Source organism: Oryctolagus cuniculus, chromosome 12, assembly GCF_964237555.1.
Source record: "Oryctolagus cuniculus chromosome 12, mOryCun1.1, whole genome shotgun sequence".
Classification (NCBI taxonomy): domain Eukaryota; kingdom Metazoa; phylum Chordata; class Mammalia; order Lagomorpha; family Leporidae; genus Oryctolagus; species Oryctolagus cuniculus.
The window spans coordinates 22,199,219-22,223,827 of record NC_091443.1 but is presented as its reverse complement, the minus strand read 5'-3'; the positions used below and the strand labels follow the sequence as shown (position 1 = coordinate 22,223,827).

The window sequence follows — 24,609 nt, the reverse complement described above, 5'->3', positions numbered from 1 at the left end:
TTCAAGTCCCAGCTGCCCCACTTCCATTCCAGCTCTCTGTTGATGTGCCTGAGACGATGGCTTCTCTTGTTAGGGCATGAGATCTTCCAAAAGTTCACAGGAAATGCAGACTATGGAAAAAATAGATTTATAATTTTTTTAGTACTAAAATAAACCTATCTTTTGATTGCATTTTCTAAATTTTTGAAGTATTCTCATTTTTCCTTTTGGAAGACCCCTTGTTCTAACCCTAAGTTGATGCTCCAACTGTACAGATGAGGAAGCAAACGCTCAGCTGTCCAAGCTTGCTAAAGTGGTCAAGTAGGATTCAAACTGGCTGCAGGGTTTCAGAGCTGCCCCTCATTTCTTGTGTTCTCATTTGAACCGGGTGTGCTGTCCGCTGGCACCATGTGAGAAAGGGATCTGATAGTGGTGTTTTCTTCCGCCAGCATCCTTGCAGCAGATGTCCTAACTTCACTGCAACACAAACCCGGAGATAACGTGGGATCTGGCCAGAGTGGAGTTACATCCTGGCGGAAGTACAGAACCCCAGGCTTCCAACAGTGAGCGCACTAGTATGTCACATTCTTTCAACAGCCCCAGGATAATGGAGGACAACGATGACATAGGTAACTTAAAATAATAGAACAGTTTTTCCAAAGTCTTCAGCAGCTATCTTTTGAATTCATTATATGATTTTTTTGAGCTCCAAACTACATTTTTCAAATGTAGTAACTACATTTTCAAATGTTGTAACTACAACTGTTAAGCAGTTTCTGGACAATGTTAGCTAGGTGTTCAAGCAAGTCAGCCAAGGAAACACTGGACAGCCAGGAGACTGAATTCAAGACCCGGCTTCCACGAAGCCAAAGGGCTGGTGGCTCTGGACAGGCCACAAACTCTTCTCGTCCCCAGCTTCCTCAAGAATAAAATGAAGGTGCTTAACCATAAGATTTCATTGTTTATTCAAAAAAAAATTAGGTACACTATTAGATATCAATACAGAGGCCTGGTTCCCATGATGTCTGTAGCCTTGTGGAGGAGACAGATAAGGCAATAGACGATTTCAATGGAGTGTGATCAGTGCTATGGCTAAGTAAATACGGGGTGCTACTGGAGCACACAGGGGGGCTGGGGATGCATTTGGGGGGGCGTGGGAGGAAGGCACCCAGTACATAGGATGCCACATGAAGCAGAGTGGTAAGGAAGCAATACAAGCTGCAAGGTGACCTGTGTATATGGGGAGGGTAGCGAGGGCAAGGGGGTGGCAGCCCAGGCAGGCAGGACAGCCCAGGCCTGGAAGGGAGCTGTACGGCCTCTTGTGAAACCACAGGAGGTTTGTGAAAAGAGAGTAGGAACAGAGGAGGTGGAGAAGGAGGCAGGGGCTGTGTCCATTATTAGGAGACTTAGTTATCACCAAAAGGAATCCCAAGTCCACTCACTCCTTCAGGAACTGTTTACTGACCTGACTGGGTGCCTGGCATTTAGGTTATGAGGTTTCCAGAAGACTACATAACAAAGGTGTCTGCTTTGACAAAGCAAAACAGGAATCCATTCAAGGGCTTATTTTTTAATGTTTATTTATTTACTTATCCTTAAATATTTATTTCTTTATATTTATTTGAAAGGCAGACTGACAGAGAAAGAGAGACAAGAACAGAGAGAAGGCTTCCATCTGCTTGTTTGCTCCCTAAATATCTACAACAGCCAGGATTAGGTCAAGGCTAAAGCCAGGAGCCAGGAACTCAATGCAGGTCTCCCACATAGGTGGCAGGGACCTCAGCCATCATCTGCTGCCTCCCAGGGTGTGCATTAGCAGGAAGCTGGATTGGAAGCAGATGCAGGACTCAAGCCAGACACTCCAATACGGGACACAGGCCCCCCAAGGAGCAGTTTCAGCTGCCCCAATGCCTGTCCCCATTCAAGGTTTAAAGCAGGGAGGTGACAGCAAGCTTCAAGTTTTAGAAAGACCTTATTGGCTACTGTGTAGGACTGGCTTGGCTCGGATAAGCCTCCTTCAGCCATAAAATTCTGACTTCGTGATTTAAAACTCAGGATACAACAAACTACAAAAGCTCCAATTAATATTATATATGAATATTTAATCATATTATTCTGCATACGTATTATCTTTGGTTTATAGGTTTCTCTTCAAGTGTTCAACAACTCAAATGGGTTCTTTCACTTCTCATTTGCTGTACATTCAGACACCAGAACATTTGGTGGGGAAGGAGGGACAGCTGATATGTGTTACACATTGTGGATATGGTGAAGAGGGGTCTTAACAATACCTTTCTAAACAAGAAACAATAAGCCCCAAATTCAGTTAACTCTAAATGTCACTCACTGAGAACACAGTTAAGACAAGTTCAAATCTGACTCCCTGGGTTGATTTAGTATACATCAACGCTTATAGTGTTTTATGTCATAAGACATGATCATGGCTGGCGCCGTGGATCACTAGGCTAATCCTCCACCTGCGGCGCCGGCACCCCAGGTTCTAGTCCCGGTCGGGGCACCGGTTCTGTCCCGGTTGCTCCTCTTCCAGTCCAGGTCTCTGCTGTGGCCCGGGAAGGCAGTGGAGGATGGCCCAAGTGTTTAGGCCCTGCACCTGCGTGGAAGACCAGGAGGAAAGACCTGGCTCCTGGCTTCGGATCAGTGCAGCGCACTGGCCGCAACACGCCGGCTGTAGCAGCCACTTGGGGGGTGAACCAATGGAAAATGGAAGACCTTTCTCTCTGTCTCTCACTGTCTAACTCTGCCTGTCAAAAAAAAAAAAAAAAAAAAAAAGACATAATCATAACCTAGACACCATTTTCCTTGAGCTCCCAGAAGATGGGTAAAAACCTGACCCTGAAGCAAAGGATTACAATACGAAGTATGTGAAATGCTGTGAACTATCAGCTGGCTGGCTCATTATCGTTATGGATGTTTTCGGTAAGCATGGCTGATCTTCAATAAATTGCCAAACTCCTAATGCTCAGAGACCAGACAAATCCCAAAATGCTGCTGTGAGTTTACAGAATACAGAACTGAAACGACCTATCAAACGCACAGAGCAGGGGTCTTCAGGTAAGGAGAAGGCAGTGTTTTCTTCAAGCACAGATGCACAGGTGGTGAGTTAAGAGTCAAGGCTAAATATTTAGTACTTCCTCAAAGGTTGTCTGCTAGTACAAGAAATGCTGCTGTCAAACCAACGAAATTCCCTGACCTTCCTGAAAATAAACCAAAAATAAACCAGAAAAACCACCTCAGGCCCCAGAGCCCATTCCTGCTCTGCTCACTTGGCATCTCCTCGCGTCCTCGGGGAACCCCAGCTCTCACTCAGCCAGGATTGGGGTTTACAAGGCCTCCAGGAGCCTGGCAGCCTGGGTGCACTCTCTGGTTCCCACCCACCATACCCCCAGTCCTCTGGAGCTCCCCGTTTCCTGTCCTGGAGCTAAGTCCTCTCACCAGACACAAGGAGGTGGGCCACTCTCCTTCCAAGACTTGGACGGTGAAAGTTGTCCATTGCTCTACTGCTTTACAAGTCAAGACACCTGCTGCATGAGCTTGTAGTTAGTTAGCTGTATCCGTGGCAAACAGAAAAGACTTAGCATCATTTGATCCTCGTGTTTGTTTTCGTCTGAAGCACAGCATTCAGTCATACCCAGGAGTAGCAGGCTCCTGGCTATCTGCCCAGATTGTCTAACTCTAGCTTTCCTTTGGGCAATCCACACACCCTGCACAGCCTTGTGCTTGGAGCTGATTTTGCAGGGAGCACTTGTTGCGATTCTGGCCAATGAGATGAGAGAGGTCTGGAGGGCCAGGGCATGAGGGGGAGTCTGAGTAAGGTTTCCTTGTTCATAAAGAGCCGTCTATGAGGAAGCAGTCTCTTCTTCCTCTTTGTCCAATAGTTATTGCCAATACCCTAACCATCTTGCAATCCCGGTGGGAATCAGCATGGGGCTAGAGCTGACATGCTCAAAATGGTAGAGCAAAAAACTGGAAAGAACCTGACTGTGAACTTAGCAACCTGCTTTCAGGGCCCCTGCTTATGGGAAATGAGCAGTTTTTCTTATTGTTTGAGTCTCTGAATATCTCCTCCTATACCGGAGAACTGATGAGTGGACAGCTCTCTCTTACTAACCAGAGAAATCAAGAAGCCAGGCATGGGAAAGTTTCCCAAGAAAGCAGGTTTTCCCTGTCAAGGCAGTAGTGATTCTGAGTGCAATACAGTGCCTGTCATTTGAATTTGTCCTATGATCAGCCACCCACTGGTTTGGGGATCATAAATAAACATTAAAAGAACTACTCGTTTTTAAGAATTCCCTAAGCAGCCACTGACAGAGTGGATCATCCCCAGTTTAAAGCAAGTAACTTACAGCTGGGGCAACCTGGGGCTTCACTTCTTCTACCGCGGGGATACTGGAGTTTGGTGGATACCCTGGAGAGATGAGGCTGAGGCTGAGAGCAGCGGTGGTGTCCACAGAACCCAGAGCGCCAGGTGAGGTGGGAGAAGTCCCCCACCCCCACCCCACCCCAGGGCAGACATGGCTTCCTGCCCTGCAGCACCAGGGCTCACAGCACTCCCTGCAGGATGAGGGGAGCGCACGGGAGACCCTCCATAGGGCTCCTCCATAGCGGTTCCCAGAGATATTTGGGGGAATAGCAACTGGAAGCTGGAAAGCAAGGGCCTTGCACCAACAGGTGGGAGCAGAAGCAGAGGGAATCTACCTGCGTGACTGATGTTTCCGACTCTTCAGGTACAAACAGCTAAGAAGGCCAGCGACTGCAGAGAGCCTTCTCACCAGTTGGGAAGGGAGCTGGCATGACATGGGAACAGACGTTCCAACAGAGCAAGAAGCTCACCATTTCGCTGACTGTGAAAATTCCCGTTATGAGTAATTTTGCTTTGAGTCTCTGCAATTAAGATCATAACCCTTACCTTTTTAAAACCCATAAAATAAATAAATAGAGGCTGGCACTGTGGTACAGCGGTTTAAAGCCCCAGCATGCAGTGCGGGCTCCGGCTTGAGTACTGACTGTTCCACTCCGATCCAACTCCCTGCTAATGTACCTGGGAGAGCAGTGGAGGATGGCCCAAGTCCCCGGGCCCCTGTGCCCACGTGGGAGACTCAGAAGAAGCTCCTGGCTTAAGATCAGTTCAGCTCTGGCTGTTGAAGTCATTTGGGGAGGGAACCAGAGGATGGAAAACCTCTCTCTCTCTAACTCTTTCAAATAAATAAAATAAATCTTAAAAATAGATATATAAATCTCACACCTTAGTAAAGGGTTGAGGTAAATAGAAAAATGGTTATTTTTAGCTATTGAAACATGTCCATTCTGAGAAATGGAGCAAGGAGGCACTCCTATTTATACATATTATTTTTTAAAGATTTATTTATTTGAGAGGCAGAGTTACAGACAGTGAGAATGAGAGACAGAGTTTCTTCCATCTGCTGGTTTACTCCCCAAATGATCGCAATGGCTGGAGCTGGGCCGATCTGAAGCCAGGAGCCAGGAGCTTCTTCCAGGTCTCCCATGTGGGTGCAGGGGCCCAAACACTTAGGCCATCTTCTACTGCTTTCCCAAACCACAGCGGAGAGCTGGATCAGAAGTGAAGCAACCAGGACTCTAAGTGGTGCCCATATGGGATGTTGGCAGTGGAAGCTGTGGCTTAGCCGGCTACACCACAGCGCCAGCCCTATAAATATCATATTTATAAATGAACTTTAAGGCAGCACCTGATCTTGTACACAAATGCTCGCAGTTATCTCCAAAGGAATTTTCTAGTCCCTGAAGTTGGTTTGTCGCAGGGTGAAGCTTGTACCAGGGTTCGGCTGCAGAGGTTCGACCAGGCAGGGATGTTAAGAGTCCAGAGAAGCACGAAGCAGAGTCTGAGTGAAAATACAGAACCATTTCCAAGAGATCACACGGGGACCAGGGCAGAAAATCCAGGGCTTCCCAGGATCAAGGGGCTGGCTCCAGGCCAGGAACAGGACAAGAAGGCAGGAGAGGGAAGGAAGAAAAAAAGAGGAGAGATGGAATTCAAGGTAGCGGAGTTCAGAAAGTCTATTGTGTAGCCCGAAGGGCTCTGCTGCTGGGTTCTGGCCACATGAGCCTGAATAGTCAACGGGGCTTAAAGGAACAGATAAGGGTGAAATGAGAGGATCCAGGGAAAAACAAATGCCTGAACAGCCCCAGCCTTTCTACCGCCCCTCTGAGTTATCTCGCCATCCATCTCAGTGCTCGGACACAGAATATGAGAGCAGGTTAGGGGCAGCCAATGACTCCCAAATATAGACAGGCATCGCGTACGCAAGCAACTGTTTAAAAATATGACTTCCAACAGAGTTCCCAATGGGTGGGAGAAAGCGTGCAGGGGAACAATTGCTTCCACTCAGGAAGAGAAAGGAAGACAACCGGCTAATACATGGGCGCACCTACTGTGTGCCGCTCTTGGGTGTAAACATAGTCCCGAATCTCACCATCCCCATCTTTATAGGACGAAATCAAGGTTTAGAGAGGTCCACCTGCAGATAATGCAACAGAGAGATCTAAGCCCCCAGCTTCCTCTCAGGAATCAGGGGAGTTTCAAGGAGGCAATGGCAGAGGGTGAGGAGAGGCTGAAAGGGGGCAGTCACCCTGGAGCCTTGCAGGGGAGAAGGAAGCCAGTGAACACGGGAAAATAGGAAATGCAAATAGTGCTGAGTGAGTTGGAAAAGGTGGGAGGGGAGGCAGAATAAAAAGCACCATGGGGAGCCACCGCTGGTTAAGCTACCACCTGCAACACCAGCCTCCCAGGTGAGCGCTAGTTCAAGTCCCGGTTACTCCACTTCCAATCCAGCTCCCTGGGACAACAGAAGATGGCCCAGGTACTTGGGTCCCTGCCACCCGTGTGGGAGACCCAGGTGGAGCTCCTGATTCCTGACTTCAACCTGGCCCACCCCTGGCTGTTGCTGTGGCCATTTGGGGAGTAAACAAGCAGATGGAAGACCTCTCTCTCTCTCTCTCTCTCTCTCTCTCAGATGTCACTGGGGCTCCACTCAAAAGTGTCCCTAAAGTAATTCATCGCAGGTCAAAGAGAAGTTTGCACCTGGTTTTCAGGATGGGAACACAGCTCTTCAACTTGCCCCACATCATCCAGAGACACCCTCCTGGAGTCAGGGGAAGGCTGGAGGCAAAGGCTGAACCTGGCAAACGGCCTGCCTGTGGAGAACACAGCCTTGGGCTTCTGCAGCATGTTTTGTTTTCAATGGTTCAGCTTCTGGAATATCACACTTAGTTAAAATTCTGTGATCTATAGTGATGAAACCCTTTGGTCCATCCCTGGGGCTCCCAGGCTGTCACATAAACCAGTGTTTTACTTCGAGCTTATACCTTGGAGAGTCTGGAGACTACGGGAGCTTTTCCATGTGTCCCCACGGGGGTCACAGCACCGCCGTCCCTCCGCAGGCTTCCTCTGTGGTCTGTGCCTCTGACCTCTGCGCTCATCTGTTTCCCATGATTCCTACTGGGCCCCAGGGCAGAGCAGTACAACGTAGAACAGCATAACTCACTTTTATAGAACATCCCTCATGCAAGCTATCACAGGGAGCTAATCAAACGCTGACGAGAAAGGCTCTGTTGCAGGATAAGATTTAAAAGGAGGCACTGATTTAGTGGCTCAAGGGGCAGAAAAGAAATTTCAGATCGAAGGCTTGGGAGACATGGAAAAACAATCCCCGCGGCGGCGGCAAACCTGGAGGGAAGCGAACAGCCCCGTCTCGGGCAGAACAGGAAGGGGTAGGAAGACGCTGGCACCCTCTGACTCTCCCAGCGCCCTCCCCACCAAAGCTGATGGGACTCCATTCGGGAAAGTGAGTGAGGCATTAGGAAGTCTCCAGGTCCACAGAACAGAACACCCAACCCAAACAATATGACCACCAAGGACATTTCACAGAACAAGACATCCCACGAGAGGCCTGGTTAACTCGGCAGTCCAACAGTTTCTTCAGTGTCTTAGATCTCGGGACAGGTGTGTGCCTAGAAGTTAAGCTGCTCATATCCTGTGTCAGAGTGCCTGGGTTCCATGCCTGTCTCTGGCTCCTAACTCCAGCTTCCTGCCAACGCAGGTCCAAGAAGGCTGTGGTGAGGGCTCAAGTAATTGGGTTCCTACCACACACACAGAAGACCTGGAATGAATTCCCAGTTCTTGGCTTCAAATTCCAGCCAGGGCTCATTGTGGACATTTGGGGAGTGAACCAGCAAATGGGAGCTCTGTGTGTGTGTGTGTGTGTGTTGTCTATCAAGTTAAGAGTCCCTGACTCTAGCCATCCTATTACTCCAAAGCCCTCACAGTGTCAAATGTGTCCCCAGGCCTGCTATTTCCAGGGTCCCAGGAAGACTGGCTGTGTTCCGGGCACCTCTCCTGGGTACAGGAACATCTAGACACAACTACGAGCAGCAGAAGGGAGAGAAGCTGTTGCTTTTCCAGTGGGTGCTCTTTCAAGAGTGAGGAAGTCTTCCCACAAGTCTCCAATAGACATAGCCCTCCTAACACACAGGTCCTTTCTAAAGCAAACACACCAAGAAGAGTAAGATCCTCGTGTTCTGTTCAGACCAACCACGCCTCACTCTGAGTCACCCCGGGGGGAGGGAGTGTGAACCCCATATCAGGACTTTGCCCACAAGGAGGGAGGCAACACTGGCAATGGAGATGTCAACCCATAGAGAAGCAAACGGGGCCCTGAGCATGTGGAGACCCCTGGAGGAATACAACACATACCTACACAATTCAGATGAGTAAGGTAGAATTTAGCAAAACCATAACAGGAGGGGGAAAAAAAAAGAAAAAAATGCTATACTGAGAAAAAAAAAGAAAGAATTTTTTCCGATATGAGCACTTATTAGGAAGGCATTGTGTACATGGGAGCTGAATTTTGGCCTGCTTTGAGGGTGAAATAAAACATACTTAAAGATGGGAGGAAGGTACGTTTGGGATCAGGGATTTCTGCCCTTGGCAGATGAAGCAGAGGAAATTTTACTTCTGGATTAAAGAATGTAGGGGTCCTCAGTCTTTGGCGAGCAACAATCTCGAGTTTCCGAAGGGGGCGGAGCAGATGTGCTGGGGAGATATGCAAGAGTGCAGAGCCAAGTGTCCATCCAGGGACAGCCACAGAACTGCTGCAAAGTCCCCAGCACAGGGCTGCGTGACGCCCACAGGAGCAGGAGGGAGACACGTTTTTGTAAAGTGTGGAACCAACTTGAACTTGATGGGTTCTGAGCTTCCCACTGACCCGGAGCCTTTGGGGTTCGAGTTCATTTACTCTGGGCAAAATTCACCTTCCCAGCACTAAAGGCAAATACTCTCCCCAAATTCTTGATTACTGACCGGCTCCTGGGAGACCACGCGGGGATAAGTGAAGTGTAAATGAATCGCAAACACGCAGATTAGGTTTCTCCTAAGCTGCACCAGAGTGGAAAGGCCAAAGGCAAAAAGCACTTGAAGCCAAATACATTTTGGCTTTTGTAGAACCTAAAACATTTTTAATGAGTTTGAAGCTATTCAATTAACTTAAAATTCTTCAAAAAGTTTGTAGAGAATGTGTAGTAGGGAAAGATACATGGATTTCAAAGGTTTGGGGCCCTCAAATAAACTTATCTTTTAGCTCCATTTTTCCATGAGCTTTTGGAAGTAGCATTTTTTTTTTTTTTTTGACAGAGTTACAGTGAGAGAGAAAGAGACAGAGAGAAAGGTCTTCCTTCTGTTGGTTCACTCCGCAAATGGCCACCACAGCCGGCCCTGAGCCAATCCAAAGCCAGGATCCAGGCACTTCCTGCTGGTCTCTCACATGGGTGTAGGGCCCAAGCACTTGGGCCATCCTCCACTGCCCTCCTGGGCCACAACAGAGAGCTGGACTGGAAGAGGAGCAACTGGGACTAGAACCCCGCGCCCATATGGGAAGCCGGCACCACAGGCGGAAGATTAACGAAGTGAGCCACGGCGCCAGCCCCTTGGAAGTAGCTTCTTATACACAGCTGCCAGTCTACACCTGCTTTACCACAGAGAAGAAATCGCTTTTATTTTTAGTATTAACTTCTTGATCCAGTGTGACCAAAGATAGCTGAGACAAGTATGACAATGACAAAATTACTATTCTAGTGGCCTGTAGTATAAATCATCAAATTCACACAGAAGTCTGAATTCAGCATTGGCCAGAGAGGTGGGCACTGTGGCATAGCAGGTTAAGCTGCCACCTCCAGTACTGGCATCCCCATAGGGGCACTGGTTCAACTCCTGGTGTTTCCACTTAAGATCCAGCTCCCTGCTAATGCTCCTGGGAAAGCAGCAGAAAATGGCCCAAGTGCTTGGGCCCTTGTACCCACACAGGAGACCCGGATGAAGCTCCTGGCTCCTGACTTCAACCTGGCCCAACCCTGGCTGTTGCAGCCAATTTGGGGAGTGTGCCAGCATATGGAAGATCTCTCTGTCTCTCTCTTTCAGTGTGCCTCTCCCTCTCTCCTTCTCTGTAACTTTGCCTTTCAAATAAATAAATTAAAAAAAAAATGTTGGGCAGAAGGCTAACAAGAGATATGACAATTGAAAATAAAGCAATCTCTCCCGAGAACTTTACATCTCAAATGTTAGGGAGTGGATAGCAGGAATTTGTGTGTCATTCTATCACTTGTGGAAAGTTATTGAGTGTGTACTAAGCAGCAGGTACTCCTGGGGCTGTGAAACTATCTAGTTCTTTATCAGTTTGCTTCTCTTTCTGGACCAATATCACTTGGTAATTGGTTCAGTATACTATGCCACTAGTCTCTTTCTAAAAATATTTTTTTATTTTCCTTTTTTATTGGAAAGGTAGAGAGATGCAGAAAAAGAGACAGAGAAATCTTCCATCTACTGGTTCACTCCCCAAATGCTTGCAACACAGAGCATTGGGGTAGGTTAAAGCCAGGAGCTAGAATTTCATCCAGGTCTCCCCCATGAGTGACAAGGATTCAACCTGCTCTCTCCCAGCATTCACGTTAGCCGGAAGCTGGGTGGGAAGGCGGGACTCACATAAAACACTCTAATAAGGGGTGTAGGTGTCCCAAGGGGTGACTTAACATGAAATAGCCATCCCTAACGGCTCATCCCCATTCCTCATTGCCTTTGGAGGAGGTATGTTTCTTTTTGTCTTCTAGCTCTCACTTTACAAGTATCAGACCTTCTCAGATATAGTAAATGCATCCTTCCTCACAGGAGATACGCAAACCCTGAGACACTGAAATGTTCATTACTCCCTCAACTTCTCCTCTGGGCTCTCCTACTTTTGCCTGGCTAGCTCACACAAACTTCCTTCTACCCTGTTTTTGATCTGCCCATACCATAGTATATAACTACCATGGTCTAGTACTCCCTGGACGGTCTGGCTTAACCTTCTTGTAGAATTTAGAATATTTTAATAGAACTCAGGATTCTACATCTTTTAGGCAACCATCCTCAAATAGGATTTCTTGAAACTGAATTGAGGTAGATTCTGCATCCAGAGTTATAGTTCCTTGGGACATAGAGTGCAGTCAGAGCTAAGCCATGGTTTTGTAAAGGCCTTCCCAATAAAAAACAGGGTTATAATATAGACGTATCTACCAAGAATCACCTTTGGTTGAACACCTTTGATGTCACAGACACCGTGTGCTACATCTCATAAGACAGATGCTATTACTATTTCCAGTTAACAAATGAGGAGTCGACATCTCAGAGAAAGTAAGTCGCGTCACCAGAGTTGCGGTGCCAAGATGTGACAGAGCAGCATTTGAAGATGCATATTGGGGTGCCAATCTGATCTGTGACCTTGCACTTCGCACTGAATTGAAGAAAGCAGAGGCTGGGCAGGGGTGAGGGGATGGTGGTGGCTGGAGTTCTTTAGCTCGTGTAAGAAAGCAAGAGCTAGAATTTTGTTTTGTTAGCCTTAATTCAGTTACAGGGAAGGAATGACACTTTGGGGAAAGAGCCAAAGTTTTATTTTTTCAATTAAATTATATTTTATAAGAATCCCTGATGAAACTAGAGGGCAAATACCTTGCTTATGCTCTTTCCTTAAGGGAGTACCAAAAACATCTCTCCCTGCTCCTGCCCTGGGGAGATGGCCTATGTAGTCATCCTCAGAGTGGCCTGTCCTGTTAAAGGAAAGAACCCAATGCCAAGTGCACTAGCCCCTACCCCAACCCCGCTTCCCAACAGAAGACTTCCCTCTGCAGCAGGAGAGCCTGTCCATGCCCAGTGAAAACAGATCCCAGATCCTGCATTTTCATTTGGAGAGAAAAAGGGGGTGGGTATGTGGCTGACATCGGAGAGGACAACAATGAATCCGATTTTCACCGCACAAGTGCTGGAACATTTTCTCTGGGAACCAGAGCAAAGCATTCCTTTCCTCCAGCCCTTCGGCAGGGGGCTCACAGCAGTCAACTGATTCCCACTCATTTGCCGTAAGCCACATCCTCTGCCCACCCACCCATGTCAGCCTCCCTCAGAAGGGTCCCCCCGTCGGATGACAGATTTGCTAGTCACCACCACAACAGGCAGATTCACAAAGCAAATGTGTAATTTCGGATGGGACACGAATCCTATTGGACCACAGGAAGAAAAAAGAAGAGGTGGCTACAGCCGAAATGGAAATACGTTCTGGAAAATTCTTAAACATATTCCTAAAATCTCAAATTGGGCTAGTGAATATACCCTGAGGAAACACTTGGAATTTCACAAAATATAAACAAGGTAAAAAAATGTAAAAGTGTTAAAAATGATGGAAATAAAAGATGTGGATGTCTCCGTGGAGAGGAATATTTTTTCCTCTTCCAACGTTGTTTGCTTTTGACACTTAAGCTACTGCTTAAGAAGTCCCTGGCAGGCAGGAGGCAGTGGTGGTCTCTGAATTTCTATCCAGCAGGGACTTAGGGCATACTACCTGGAGAGTAGGGGAGGTTGGGAATTTGAAGACATCTCAGTCAAGTTTCTCTAGAGAAACAGAATTGTAGGATGGACAGATGAATGGGTGGGTAGATAGATAGATGGATAGACTTATTATAAGGAACAGGCTCACACAATTATACAGGCTGGCAAACCCACAATACCCAGACACAACATCCTGGTATGAAAACTGTCAGGCAGAAAGAATTTCCTCTTGCTCAAGGCGGGTCAGCCTTTTGTTCTATTCAGATCTTTAAATGATTAGATGAGGTCTACTCAGATCAGAGTGTTTTATTCAGTCCACCAGTTTAAAAGTTAATCTCAGGGGCTGGCGCTGTGTTGTAGAGGGTAAAGCTACTGCCTGCAGTGCCAGCATCCTATCTGGGCGCCTGTTCAAGTCCCAGCTGCTCCACTTCCAATCCAGCTCTCTTCTATGGTCTGAGAAAGCAGTAGAAGATGGTCCAAGTCCTTTGGCCCCTGCACCCTCATGGGAAGACCTAGAAGAAGCTCCTGGCTCCTAGCTTCAGATCGGCACAGCTCCAGCCATTGCGGCCAATTGAGGAGTGAACCAGCAGATGGAAGACTCTCTCTCTCTCTGCCTCTCTTTCTCTCTCTGTGTAACTCTAACTTTCAAATAAATAAATATTTAAAAATAATTAATCTCAGGCCAGGCAGGTTAAGCCACTATTTGGGACGCCGTATCTCATATCAGAGAGTGCTGGTTCAAGACCTGACTACTCTACTTCTGATCCAGTTTCCTGCTAACGTGCCTGGGAAGCAGCATATGATGGTTTAAGTATCTGAGTCCCTGCCACCCACATGGGAGACCTTGATGGAGTGCCTGATTGCTGGCTTTGGTCTAACCTAGCCCTAGCTCTTGTGGCCATTTGGGGAGTGGACCAGCAGATTGAAGATCTCTTTTCTCTCTCTCTCTTTCAAGTAAATAAACAAATAACTGCTTAAAAAAATAAACAAAAATAATCTCATCCAGAAACAGCCTGAATATATGTGGCCAAATATCAGGGTACCCTGTGGTCATGTAATCACATAAAATTAACCATCACAACCACCTAACAGTCCCCAGTTAGTGGCAGTGCAGGGACTTGGAGAGTGACCTGAATAGAGTATGGTGCACTAACAACTTCCCCACCCCTCCCCCCCCACACACACTCCATGCCATGGCAGTGAACACTACTCATTTTCTGGCCAGCAACTGTACCTCTTTCTGTTCTTCCTAACAGACCCCGATTTTGATTGGTTGGCCACTAATCCTTTACACGGTCATGTTCCTTCTAGGAACATGGTCCGGGACTGATCCCAACTTGTCCAAGGTAATCCTATGGGCCTGCCTTGGAACAAGCCTCCAAGCTAACTCTGGCCAATAAGACAGAGGGCAGGGGCAGGTGTTGTGGCACAGCAGGTTAAGCTGCCCCTTAAGATGCCCACATCCGATGTCGGAGTGCCTGGTCTGAGTCCTGGCCACTCTGTACTTCCCGTCCAGCTCCCTGCTAATGCACTTGGGAGGCAGCAGAGGATGGCCCAAGTGCATGGGCCCCTGCTACCCATGGGAAACCTGGATGGAGTTCCAGGCACCTGGCTTCAGCATGGCCCAGCCCTGACTTTTGCTGGTATCTGAGAAGTGAACAAGAGGATGGATGACATTTCTCTCTGTGTGTCTCTCCCTCACTCTCTGTCAATCTACCTTTCAAATACATTAAAAAAAAAAAACCTTTTTGAAAAATAAGATATGAGAAGTCTGCTGGGTGGCTCCAGAAAGTATTTCCTCACTCCTAAGAAGACAGATTTCTCCAGGGTGAAAGCTGACCCGAGTGGCCATGACTCCTGGAACTTCTGCAACCATTTTTTTTTTTTAAGAATTATTATTTTGAAAGGCAGAGTTACAGAGAAACCAAAAAAAATGTTGAGGAACAGTTTTTTTTCTCATACTATTTGTTGAACTCTTTACTTAGCACAGAGTTAAATCTTCTGTGTATACAGTTAATTAAAAATAGATGTTAGTAAAAAATAAGAATGGGAATAGGAGAGGGAGGAGGAAGAAGGGAGGGCGGGTACGGTGGGGAGAATCACTAAAGTTGTATTTATGAAATGCATGATGTTTGTATACCTTAAATAAAAGGTTCCCGGGGTGGGGGAGACCAAGAATTGTTTATTATTATTTATTTGAAAGGCAGAGTTGCAGAGAGAGATGAAGACACAGAGAGAGAAAACGTCCATCTACTGGTTCATTCCCCAAATGGCCACAATGGCCAGGGCTGGGCCAGGCCAAAGCCAGGAGCCAGGTGCTTCTTCCCAGTCTCCCACATGGGTGCAGGGGTCCAAGCACAGAGGCCATGGTATGTTGTTTCCCCAGGCCATTAGCAGGGAGCTGGATCAGAAGCGCAGTGTGTCGGTGTCACAGGCAGTGGCTTAATCTGCTGCATCTAGCACCCCTCTGCAGCCTTCCTGCTGCTCACCTGAGGATGCAGCCAACCCAGAGACTGGCAGAGGACAGAGATGAAAAGAACAGGGATCTTACTGACATCAGTGAGCCTCCAAGGCAACACAGGCAAGAGATCACTTTATCTCTGGGATTCTGGCAACATCATCTCCATAGCGTTTAAGCCGATGACTCAAGGCTTTCTGATGCTTGTGGCCAAAAGAAACCAAACAGACATTGTCTCCTCCTTTGACACAGACATGGTGAACAATTTTCTTTAAGATTTATTTATTTATTTGAAAGGCAGAATTACAGAGAGAGAGGGAAAGACAGAAAGGTCTTCCATCTCTGGTTGGTTCACTCCCCAAATGGCTGCAGTGGCCAGGGTTGGGCCAGGCTGAAGCCAAAAGCCAGGAGCTTCATCTACGTCTCCTACATGGTTGGCAGGGGTTCAAGGACTTGGACCATCTTGGGCTGCTTTCACAGGTGCATTAGCGGAGAGCTGGATTGGAAGTGGAGCAGCCGGGCTTGAACCAGTACCCACATGAGATGCCAGTGTCGCAGCCAGCTGCTTTACCCACTATGCCATGACACTGACCCCAGGAAATTCTATTTCAAGTGACAGGTATAAAGGCATTTATGATACCATTTTCTTTTCCCTGTCTGTTTAAAATGTTTTTCAATAAACCACTAATTTTAAAAAGCTCTCTCTTAATGAAACCTGACTTTAAAATCTACTATTAGGGCCAGTGTTGTGGCGCAGTAGGCAGCAGTGCAAGTCTCAGCTGCTCCACTTCTGATCCTGCTCCCTGCTAATGTGCCTGGGAAAGCAGCAGAGATGGCCCAAGTGCTTGGGCCTCTGCACCACGCAGGAGACCTAAAAGGAGTTCCAGGCTCCTGGCTTCAGCCTGGCCCAGCCCCAGCCATTGCAGCATTTGGGGAGTGAACCCACAGACAGAAGTTCTCTCTCTCCTGTCTCTACCTCTCTCTCTGTAACTCTGTCTTCCAAATAAATATATAAATAAATCTTTAAGAAGCATACCTACTATGGCTTTTTTTTAATACAACATAACAGCTGCCTCTCCAAGCCTGTCTGGCTGCTCTGATGAGTGGTCCTTTCTCTGAATATTTGCATTCATTTACCATATGTGTACATAGCCACACCAGTATGTGTTCCTATTTGTGTCCCTTTAAATATTACATAAACTGTATCATTTTATACAACTTCAAATTGCTTTATTCCACCAATCATTACTGCCACAATATACTAGATCAATTCATTCTCCTTTTGGACAGTTAGATTGTTTTCAGCTTAATCAAACGACGCTACAATATTTTAGCCTCCTTATATACTTGTGTGCCTTTTTTGATGTGTAGTTTGACATATGAAACTGTTAATATTCAAGAATTTTGACCTAATGAATGGAAAATCCCTACAGCCTCACTTACACCTAGAAATGAAAACAGCAGTGAAGGGTAAACCACCTTCAACCCAACCGGTGACAATTCTGAAAGATAGTTCTCAAAAAGCTTATTGTACATCAATAGCCACAGCATGAGCACCATGTTCACAGCCAGGAAATGACTCCATTACACAGAGAAAATATGTCTTCTGCCCATGAAAGGGAAGGAAGGGCACAGAGCAAGAATCTGGAAGCTTCCATGTGACTGTGGCGTCTACCGAACTTTAGAGATGCTGCTATGCTTCATTTCAAACCCTAAAGCTTTCCTTTTTCTTTTCTTTTCTTTCTTTTTTTTTTTTAAGATTTTTATTTATTTACTTGAAAGACAAAGTTACAGAGAGAGGAAGTTCTTCCATCCACTGGTTCACTCCCCAGATGGCTGCAATGGCCAGGGCTGGGCCAAACCAAAGCCAAGAGCTTCTTCTGGGTCTCCCACATGGGTCCCAGGGACCCAAGTGCTTGGGCCACCTTCTGCTGCTTTCCCAGGCACATCAGCAGAGAAGCGGATCAGAAGGGAGGCAGCCAGGACTCACACTGGCGCTCATATGGAATGACGGTTTCTCGAGTGGCAGCTTAACCTGCTGTGCCACAACACTGGTCCCCAAACCCTCAGGTTTCCACCGTCCCCCAAGCCTAAGACATCGTAGATGGCTCAATAAAAAACCGATGCATTCTTCTAGGAGGTCTGTTCAGTTAAGTTTAAACTCTGGTCTCTCAGGAGCAACCCCAGAGCATATTTGGACCTACAAATCACAGAAAGCCAACGTGACCGTGGCTTACTTGTAGCCCTCATTGCTTAACTAGAACCAGAGAAGACAGACAGGGGTGGGCAGAAGCAAAAGGAATTTCTCAAAACTTCTGTATTGGTTCCATTTCTGAACTCAAGGCATACAAGCCCTGTATTAACACAGGAAAAGATAAACTGATGTTTGCATTCTCGATTTCTGTACTAGTCCTGTAGATGCCTCAGTAATTACACCCAGGTCACCTCCACTGGAATTATCACACTGCTTATATACCTATAATAATTACACACTCCTTGCCTTGTAAAATCTATTGCCAGTGCTTGCTGCTCACCACATTAAAGCACCAACACCTGTTTATCAAAGATGATGCCTGGATGCTTGAAAGTCATTTTTGCAAGTGTCCTGATCACCCTCCAACCTCAAATATGGTCCCAATAAACACAAAGCACAGCACCGGGCCTTAGAGTCCTGGATCTAATGGCTTAGATATTCGTCTCTGGATGACTGGTATTTGGAGATTTTTCTTTACTGCTTCATTAAATTCAGCTTTATGCACTTTGAATATACAAGTATTATGAAGTTGTATCTAAATCAGCTGTGTGTTACTACAGTATCAACCCCCTTTCAACACACCAATGACTTAACAACAAACGCACAGTCATGCATCGCTTAGCAAAGTACAAAGACGCGTGTCTGTCACTGGTCCAAACACTGCTACACAGCACGCGATGCAGTTCTCTTATGCTTATGTTTCTAGAGGACTGTGGGTTGTCTATGGTTACACTGGTTTCCACTCAGCCCCACACCCACTCATTTCCAGTGGCCAGAGCATGGTCTCAACGTCAGGGAACCAGGAGAGCATACTGGAGAAGACGGGAGGCAGGGTGAGTCACGCCCCGCAGGACAGGGAGGGCAGGACACCTGTGGTGGTGAAGTCACCCGACAACACCACCACCAACACCACCGGTGTCTCAAAGCCCCTTTGGGCCAATGATAGAAAAGGAAAAGAATACAATGTAAACTGGGGCTCATTCAGGAAAACTTTGAATGTTGAAGTCACATGAAATCTGACACATTGAGTGTCATAAATACCACAAGGCCCTACGGGAGAAGTCAGGTCATTGACAGTTTTTTATTTCAGTTTTCCCAGGTTAAGTCACAATTTGCTTTCCCATTAGACTAGAAGGTGATGAACTTACTTCTTAGTAGCACAAAAGAAAATGGTCCTGCCCTTGCCCAAAACATGCATATGTGTTGTCTTCTCTTTCTCATGACTGGGCTCACTGCAGGGGGGCGGGGGGACCAACAACATTCTTGAGGGCCACACTTGGATATTTGTGGAGCTTACTTGGAATCAAGTCTTACAAACCAGGCAAATGAATGGTCAAGGTGAGTAACAGCTGGAAATGAACCAAAGCAAATTGCCAGCATCCAGCAAACGAGTAGATTTCTTGAGTAGCTTGCAAGCTGACTTTTTAGGTAACCCCAATTGAACATTTCCAGGACTGAGTTTAGCACTGGCAACATCACTGCTATAAATGCTTAGTCCCTTAAAGTGATACTTGAAAAAGGAAAATCCAGCTCAAATTCTGGGTTTTGTTACTATTTTTTTTTGTCTTTTAAATTTTCATTCTCTCTCATCTTCCTGTGTGTCCTTCATAGTGACAGGTGGTAGTACCCATGTTTAATATTTGTTTCTGACCTCCACAGCAAGCCAGCCCAAGTCGCTCAAAATGGCACAAGAACTCTGAGCACTACCAGAGATCCTAGTGATTCGTACATTTGTATGGAGATGCGGGGTCAACTGCTCCTTGGCCAATTTTCCTGAATTCACCTGGTAGTTAGCACCTGAGAGCACACAGGTAACTCTTGAACACCAAGCCACAGACAACTGACAATCCCCATGCCCATCCTAGTGGACACTCCAAAGAAAACTGCGCTAGAGGACAGCAAACTAATGACAGCAAAGCTATAGGGCTCTGATAAAACAAATACTGCTCAACGACAGGTGTGTAGTACAAACTTGACGCATAAAGAATTCCTAAAGCTCATAGCAGTACATTCAGGCACTGAGACTTTTAAGCTGTGCTTGTGAGAAGGGATATCCAGGAATCTGATGAGGACAAATCATGCAGCTCCTGGAACAGGGAGCCCCATTGAGAAATCTGGCCCTGGCGGGCACCCAGCTACAACCTCAATCCCCTCAGCATTTGGGTGCATTGTTAAGATATGGCTTGGCACACCCCCATCCCAGATCTGAAGGGTCTAGGTTTAAGTCCCAGCTCCAACCCCTTTCTCCGGGCGGGTGGGGTGGGGGAAGCAGCAGGTAATGGCTCAAGAAGCTGGGTTTAGACATTGCCACTGGCTGGGAGACTCAAATTGAGCTCCTGGTGCCTGTCTTCAGTCTGGCCCAGCCCTGGCTGCTGTGGGTATCTGCAGGGAGTGAGCCCGTGCATGGAAGCGCGCTCTCTCACTCTCTACCTTTTCAACACATTTTTAAAAGGACTGCTCCAAGCCTGCCTCTGTGTAGCCTGAACCTGAAACTGTCTGGCTTGTAGCCCCCCTTTCTTTCCCCGCTGCCCTCCCCTCCTCTTTTACAGGATAGGAGGCGGGATGATAAAAATGGAAGAAAAGAGGAGGAGTCCATAGGGGCGACGTGGGGCAGAGACATCACGGCCAGGACCCTCCAGAACAGCCCGGGCAGCCCGCTTCCGCCACGGCCACTTTGTACATTTGGACTCTTGCTGCCCAGGCCTCTTGGTAGCATCTCTTCACCATCCTTGCGCTCTTCCGCGGCCTTGCAATCGAAACTTCTGGGGGCCAGGAATGTCATCCATTTGGATCTGATCGCAAGGAAAGAAGCGCGGACACAAGTCCTCGCCGGCTGCTTCGCTGCGCCCCTCTCTGCCGGGCTCCGAAGGCAAGCGACCCCCCGAGCGCTGCCGTGGGATCTGCCACCGAGACGCATCGGGGACCTCGGGGGCTTCCCCGGGACGCCCCGCGCCGCAGGTGTGCGATTACCTGCCTGCCCCCCACCCCGGCCCCCGAAGCCAACTCCAGGCGCGCACAGGCAGGGACCAGCCCCCATCTGCCTCGGGAAACCCGTGCAGCCATCTCCCCGCTGCTGCGAGGGCCGCTGGTTGCACGTTTTGCTAAAAGAAGTCCAGCGAACACCCTTCTCTTACTTCCTCATATATTATGTCCTCCCCTGCCGAGTCCAGGGACCTAGTCTGGATTTGGTAACCGAAGTAATATAAATGTTAGCTAAGAAGCATTCCCGCAATGTGGTTCCAATTTAGGCTCGTTTTGAAGTCTAAAGGGCCAATATGTCTCCTGGATTCTCCGCTGGACATTAGCGCTAATGTGATTTGCGGAGGGCCGCGGGCCGCGCCGGGGCCGCGAGCGAACGAGCGAGCGAGAGAGAGAGCGCACGGGGGGCGCGGTCCCAGGGCCCCGGGAAGCACGCGTTCGCCGGGAGCGCGCCCCCCTACCGCGTTCCAACTCGAGGAGGGGGGCTCGCTCAGGAAATGGTCTTATACCTGCCAGGGTTGCCGATGCAGGGCGCCAGGGGAAGTGCTGCACCTTGTCACCACCCTCGCTCTGGAAGCTGGCGGCCCGCGTGCACCGCAGCCTCTCGCGGCACCGCCGTTTGCACTTGGCTGCGATCGCAGCCTTCCCAGCGCGGGAGTGCCTGGCGGAGACCCGCAGGCCGCGGCAGGGCTGCGCCGGCGCGCTCTCCAGGAGAGGAGCCCCGCGCGCCGGCCCCGGGCCCTCGGCACGCACACACACACACACACACACACACACACACCGGTCGCATTCCCGTAATGAGCAGCCCCACCCCCACCCCCGCCCGGGAACCGCCTGCCCTTTATCTTGCTGGGGACACCCGCACCTTTTGAACTGCCATCTGTAGATTGTGTTGGTGCACTGACTTGTTAACTGTGCCATGCTGTGAAGGAAATGGCATGATTTAGATCAAGTGCTCGGGACGGCTGTTCATAAGAAACACTTGAGCCGAGCTGTTGCTGCTGAGAATGTGCCCTGGGGAGAGGGGTTCCGTTTCGGGTCACCGTCCAGCCTTGTACGCGGGCAGGCGCAGAGCGCCTCAATCCCCGCGTTCCGCCGGCGCTGCAGCGAGGGGGCGGGGAGCGGCGTTATGAAACCATAGAGGCCAGGCTGCCAAATTAACTTCTCACCCTTTCAATCACACTCCAGAGGATAAAAGCCCAACGTTTCTGCCTCAGATACAGGCTCGGTTTACACCAAACAAGTTATTTCTCTAATTGGTCAGCCCAGCCTGCTCTCCTTCTAATGACTGAAACCTTCAGCTGTGTGCGCAGCCAGCCGCCCCGGGAGGTGCGCGCCTAGCGCTGAGCTAGGGGACGCGTGTTGCAAGGTTTCCGTGGCCAGCATGGCCCCCACGACCCGCTTATCAAAGTAAACACAAAGCACAAAGTTTCTGGCCTGAGCTGTTTGGTGTTCCTGCAAATGTGCTCGCTGGCCCCAAGGGGCAGAGATAAAACCGACAAAGCACAGGTTGCAGGTAAGCAAAGACCCTGAAATCTTCACACACACACACACACACACACACACACACTCACACACACACCACCACCACCACCACCCCCAATCCCAAGTATCTCTAAGTAAAGTTTAATTAGGAAGCCGACAGTAAGAGGGAGAATTAGGGAGGGGAAGAGGAGAAGGAACCCCTTGACTTAATTCACGACTCCCAGGCTAATTCCAAGGACACTGATTTGTCCATTATATGGAAATAGATGATTAGGGTCATTCTCTAAGACAAATTTACTTTTCTGCACACTCTAAATCTGGTTAGTCACTTTAAAGGTGTCAATTATTGGAACAGGCTAAGACTATGAATTTCTTAGTAATAGCTTTAATAACATTTTGAAATGAAAAGCAGATACCTTGAAGTCAGCCTACTTTGAAAAGACATAGGCACGGCTCTGGTTTTAATTTGGGTAGCATTCTACATCTGGAATCCCTTATAATTAAAACTAAGAACCCAACTACGACTTCCACCTGTCAAATGATGAAAAGATGAATGTACTAATAAGTTACTAAATAGCGCAACATGATAGAGTTTACATTCTCATTCTGTACAGTAAAACCGAATTCCGCACAGGAGGCTAAAGGTCTTTGGTCATTACTAATAACACTCTTTCACTATTAACCTATATGTCCCACTGCAATTACTGACGGCTCTTTTCTACATCAAGAGCTAATTTTCATTAAGCCTTTGTTTGAAAAGCAAACATAGGTCTCACAAAGAATATTTAAAAGACCTAAATGGAGAGGTACTTTTCATTGTGTTTCCATTGTTGTTGAAACCTTAATGCCTTTTCTAATAGGCATGTGGTTGTTAAATGCAGCATTCACAAATATTTATTAAGCACCGACAGTATACAAGGCATCGTCCTCAGCCCTCGGGGCCACAGCAGTGAGCAAGATGTATCTTTGTAGCTAACTTAGACTTGAGAAAACTTGCAGTCATTTCTTCTCATTTCTTCAAAATAACAAAAGTCACTCTTTTTTTTTTTTTTTTTTTTTGCTCAGATTCTGATAAGGAGAAGCAATTTTCTAAAGCTTTTGCTGTCACTCCAATTAAAACAATAGGCATTAAACTGCCCTTGGACTGTCACTGGTGATCAGAAGGCTAATGATTTTAAAATGTAAATCCTGAGCTGTAATCCCTATAGAAGCTGTTTGCAACAGCTCCCCCCTCCCAGGTCGAGCTGTGTGGTGGCCCCCGGAAGGCTTATTTTTCTTATTACAGAGTCTCGCTTCTCTGTCGTGAAATAAAAATGGAAATATTGCATTTCGAAAAGAGCATTGATTTCCTGGGGGTAAAAAATGATGAAGGGCTTGCCAGCAATTGAAGGATCCTTCCACAAGACACGGGCGCTGCTTTCGGCGGGGGAGGTGGGGGGGTGGGGGGACCTAACCATTCTGTTCAGCACAGGAACCACGTGGTCACGATGAACCAAGTTCTCCCTGTGCGCCAGTAAACCCAGAAAAAGACTTGCAATCTGCCTTAACTCTTTTGGGTCATTGGGGACTCCACTGAACTATGGCTTTCATACCCCTTGCTGGACATAGCTCTGTTCCAGTAGAAGAAACGTAGGATTTGGCTGCCTCACGCTGGTTCTGAGGCACAGGTCACAACCCATGGCTTCCATGCAGCCTGAAGACATGCCTCTTGTGGCCAGCATATTGTTTTGAAACTCAGGACCCAAGTGTTTGTTGATGGATGTGTGGATAAAGAAAATGTGGCATGCACCTGCAGTGGAATACTATTTAGCTTCAAAAAAGAAGGAAATTCTGACCCATGCCACATACACGTGGATGAGCACTAAAGACACGGTGCTATGTGAAATGTGTTGTGTGACTGCATGCATGTGAGGCAGCTAGATAGTCAAGTTCATAGAGATGGGAAGTAGCATGGTAGATACCAGCAACTGCAGGGGCAGGAACGAGGAGCTGCTGGCTAATGGGCAGTTTCCATTTAGGAAAATCAAAACGGATTCTGGAGATGAGCCCGCCAAAGTGCAGATCTACTTAATTTCATGCAACTGCACAGCTTAAAATGGTTGAAATGGGAGCGGATCTTTGGCATTGTGTCTTGGGATGCCTTCATCCCATAGCAGAGTGCCTGAGTTCAACTCCTGGCTCTGCTCTCCATTGCAGCCTCCTGGGAGGCTTTGGTGATTGCGCCCTGCCATCTCCATGGGAGACCCAGACTGAGTTCCCGGCTCCTGGCTTCAGCCTGCCCCAGCCTTGACTGTTGTGGCCATTCCACGAGTGAACCAGCATCTGGGAGCACTTTCTCCCCTTCTGTTTCTCTGCTTTAAATAAATATAAACAAATAAAACTTTTCTAAAAATGGTTAAAATGGACAAATGTTAACTTACATGTATTTTACCACAATCAAAAAAAAAAGCAAACAATTTTACACTAAAATGGGTATCTACAATTTATCTAGAAACAACGAACTCTAAGTATTAACATTAGCCAGCATGTCTGAGCGCTAACAAAAATTGA

At 47.6% G+C, this 24,609-nt stretch overlaps 1 protein-coding gene across 5 annotated transcripts in view; it reads right to left on the bottom strand.

Moving 5' to 3' along the window:
* The window catches only part of LOC103351297 (uncharacterized), a 260,758-nt gene extending 239,421 nt beyond the window's left edge, over positions 1–21,337 (bottom strand). For all 5 annotated transcript variants that reach the window (XR_007910252.2, XR_007910251.2, XR_007910249.2 and 2 more), the window contains exon 1: positions 21,084–21,337. The gene's annotated coding sequence lies outside the window, so the exon portion shown is untranslated. The remainder of the gene's footprint in view (positions 1–21,083) is intronic.
* Between the last annotated feature and the right edge of the window lie 3,272 nt (positions 21,338–24,609).